This window comes from Zingiber officinale, chromosome 5B, assembly GCF_018446385.1.
Source record: "Zingiber officinale cultivar Zhangliang chromosome 5B, Zo_v1.1, whole genome shotgun sequence".
In the NCBI taxonomy this organism is placed as follows: Eukaryota; Viridiplantae; Streptophyta; class Magnoliopsida; order Zingiberales; family Zingiberaceae; genus Zingiber; species Zingiber officinale.
In genome coordinates, this window is record NC_055995.1 from 91,301,769 (window position 1) to 91,305,879 (window position 4,111).

General features: G+C 45.3%; 1 long non-coding RNA gene across 2 annotated transcripts; it reads right to left on the reverse strand.

Annotated features, from left to right (window-relative positions):
• Positions 1-677: 677 nt before the first annotated feature.
• Positions 678-1,740, reverse strand: LOC121987623. Of its 2 annotated transcripts, XR_006113676.1 has the most exons (4): positions 1,252-1,740; positions 1,075-1,161; positions 868-991; positions 678-784 (listed from the first exon to the last, which is right to left on the reverse strand). It is a non-coding gene; the product is annotated as an uncharacterized LOC121987623 (long non-coding RNA). The 2 variants fall into 2 exon arrangements; XR_006113675.1 differs by lacking the exon at positions 1,252-1,740 and having other exon boundaries at positions 1,075-1,232.
• Positions 1,741-4,111: the final 2,371 nt, after the last annotated feature.

Genomic DNA, 4,111 nt, shown 5'->3' on the forward strand with positions numbered 1-4,111 from the left:
CGATAATCGACAAAGATGCAATCATGATACATGTCACTACGTAATCGATCAACATAACCATATCCATATATACAAATGGGTCTTGTAAAAGCGATGGTCACATACTAAAATCTAGAGTACACAGATAATAACCCTATGTCCTGAACATAATAAGTATGGAATATCCTTATCAGTATAGAAAAATCCATATATACATAAATGGGTACCACAAGACGTGATGGGTCAATCCACGGATCTAGGACAGGGTCCTCTATGGTATAGACAAGATCCTAAACATATCTCCTTCCATAACATACGTATCAACAATACGCATATATCAAGAATCAAGGTCTAGGTACACTAATCATATATACATATCAATAGAGGTACACAAGCCACCAGGTTGGCATAAAACCTAAGTATCGATAATCTCGATACACGTCTAAAACCAAAAGTCCGAACCTAGTCCTAACCTCGAAAACATGGTATGTCACTTATTCTAGAAACTAAGATACTCATGGTAATACAGTACTCATGGCAATAAATCACATGATATAAGCACGGATACGTCACAGGCGATAAACCTAACATGCTATGGATATCAAATAGTGACATACCAAAGACAAACATGTTCATTGCTTGTAGTTAATACTATGCATATCCAAAGACAATATCATAAAAGATAAGTCAAGAGGTACCCGCCTTTAACTGTAGATCCAATCCAGTCAAATCCAACGTTGAGATGCTCATCTCAAATCAGAGTCCTATGACTCCCTGTCCATAAGCTCCAAGAGCACACACAAACCTATCCCTCCAAGAAACAATCCAAAACTCCAATCATACAGCAAAAGATTTGCTGAAACCCTAATCCTCAGTATAAAAACTCACCTCAACAGATGAATTGCCGTTGATCCAAAATTGAAGAGCTGCAACGGTATGCTGCTGGAAACTCATGGTTGTAACCACAACAAATCCTTCCACATGCTTGCTGGTCGGAATCAAACCACAGTCCCTGTTTCCCAGAAAACCACCCAAATCAAACCAAGATAGATCAACATATAGACTCCATGGTTTAACTGCTACCCTACATCTTACCTAGATTCACAGTCGTTGCAGGAACCAGTAGCCACTGAATGGAGTGGCTGTCAGAACTGGGTAGCTGCTGGAAACCCAAGTAACACCCTACAATTCATTATCCGGATAAAAAAGATCAAGAAATCAACAAGATATTCTATCACCACTACAATTTAACATCAATATAGCCTCCCTTACCTCCAAGATCAGAACCTCATGCTGACGTCGTCAGCTAGGGGAAGTGATCAGAAACGATCGAGAAACTGGCAGAGGTAGAGGAGAGGCGGCACCGTGAGGCTAAGTGGCTGCGGTAGTGGATAACTAGGGCACTACTAGGCACATCGGTGGCGCGGCAACACCTGGTGATCAGCAACCAGTGTCGTGGTGTGAGGTCGGCAGAGGGACGGGCGTCTGCCGTCGCTAGGGCAGAGGAAAGGAGAGTCGGCTTGATCGGCCAGGACGAGGGCTCATGGACAGCGGCAACCCGCGATCAGTGGCGTCGGAACGGCGGTGTCGCTGGATTCCAGTGGCCGGTGATCGGCGCGCGGATCAGAAGAGAGGAAAGGGCGGCTCTCGTTGCCGGCGGCCTAGCTTCGGGCAAAGGAGACAATGAGATCAGAAGAAGGCTCGGTGAGGAAGAAGATGAGAAGAGGGGAGAAGAAATCGCTGCTTGCGGTTAGGGCACAGCGTCGGCTAGGTCACGCGGGGAGAGAAAAATAAGAAGAAGAAAAAAAAAGAAATAGGAAAAAAAAATAAAACTTTTCCTCGCTAAAATGGGGTAGCCTAAACAGGCTTTTCCGGGCCCCATTTTTATCCCCGTAACCTGAGTCATACGAGCTCCGAAAAATTCTCAGAAAATTTCTAAAAATTTCAGAAAATTCCCTTATCATTAATTACCATTTTTTCGGTATTTTACATTCTCCTCCACTAATAAAAATTTGGTCCCCAAATTTCGTTATCTACCATCAGCAAGTTATACCAACAGATAGAAAGTATAAATGTTGAACGGTAAATTAAATCACATACCTCAAGTGAAAAGATGGGGGTATCGAACTCGGATCGTATTCTCGAGCTCCCAAGTAGCATGCTCGTCCGAATGATGCTGTCATCCGACGTTAACCAGTCGGATAGTCTTGTTCCGCAACTGACGTTTGTTCCGGTCCAGAATCCGTACGGGAATCTCCTCGTAGGTCACGTCTAGCTGTACGGGAACTGAGACATCTGTCAGCACATGTGTCGGGTCGGGTATGTATCTCCTCAACATAGATACGTGGAATACGTCATGTACGCTTGCCAAGGACGGTAGTAGTGCCAGCCGGTAAGCTACTGCTCCAATCCTCTCCAAGATCTGGAAAGGGCCAATGTATCGCGGAGCTAGCTTACCTCTGAGGCCAAATCTCTTCACCCCTTTCGTGGGTGAAACTCGCGGAAAAACATGGTCGTAAAATGGAGAACTCTAAGAGTCTCCGACTCCAGTCATCTTAACTCTTCTGGCAGTCCTGTGCCTCTGACATCCTCCGTATGATAGTACGAACCAACTCTACCTCCTGCTGAGCTCTATGAGGTCCCAACAGCTAGGTCTCCCCAACCTCATCCCAGAGGGTGGGTGTCCGACAAGACCTATCATACAACGCTTCAAACGGTGTCATCTGGACAACCGAATGAAAGCTGTTGTTGTAGGCGAACTCTACCAATGGTAAATGGTCCTCCCAACTGCCTCCAAAATCCAATACACAAGATCTCAGCAAATCCTCTAGAGTCTAAATGGTCCGCTCTAACTGTCCATCTGTCTGCAGATGAAAAGCTATACTGAATCAGAGCTGAGTGCCCAATGCCTGCTGCAGACTCTGTCAAAAATGAGACATGAAACGAGTGCCTCTATCCAAAATAATACTCAAAGAAACACCATGTAATCTGATGATCTCCCGGCAATACAGATCTACCAGTCGATCCAGGAAATCAGTCTTCCGGATCGCTCAGAAGTGCGCCGATTTGGTTAATCTAACAACGATTACCTAAATCGCGTCATGACCTCGTCGTGTCCTAGACAAACCACCATAAAGTCCATGGTGATATGTTCCCATTTCCACTCGGGAATAGGAATCCGCTGAAGTAATCCTGCAGGTCTCTGGTGCTCAGCCTTCACCTGCTAACAGACAAGACATCTAGCTACGAATTCCGTGATGTCTTTCTCCATGTCGTTCCACCAGTAGGACGCATCAAATCTTGACACATACGGGTCCCACCAGGATGGATCGCAAATTGAGAGCGATAAGCGTCTTGAAGTAGCTCCTGCAAGACCAGGTGAGACTGAGGTACGCATAATCTTCCTCGGAAGCATACAATACCCTCCTCATCTCGTTTGAACTCGGTCTGTTTTCCGGAAGATATCTGGCTGCCAATGGACCGTAAATACTGATCTCTGATCTGGGCCTCCTGAATCCTCATCCTGATCGACGATTGAGCAACCATGGTAACCAGAATACCCTGCTCTGTCCGTCCCTGCTCCTCAAGGCCTAACTAGGAGAAACCCTGAATCAAATCTGTGACCACAACTCGGTGGCAAACTAAAGTCCCTCTGGACTTCCGGCTAAATGTATCGGCAACCACATTAGCTCTCCCCGAGTAATAGCTAATGGTACAATCATAATCCTTCAGGAACTCCATCCATCACCTCTGTCGGAGATTAAGTTCCTTCTAAGTAAACAGATATTTGAGACTCTTATGGTCAGTGAGAATCTCAAATGTAATGTCATATAAATAATGTCGCCAAATCTTCATGGCAAAAATAATGGCGACTTGCTCCAGATCATGTACAAGGTAGTTCTTCTCATGATCCTTCAACCAACGAGAAACATAGGAGACTACCATATCGTGCTACATCAGAACAGCGCTCAAACCCTGAACAGATTCGTCGGCGTAGAGGATATATCCGTCCTCTCCAGAAGATAAAACCAAAATCAAAGCCGACACTAATCTCCGCTTCAGCTCCTATAAGCTGGTCTTGCAAACCTCAGTCCAAGTGAACTTCACGCCTTTCCTGATCAGGCGTGTAAGT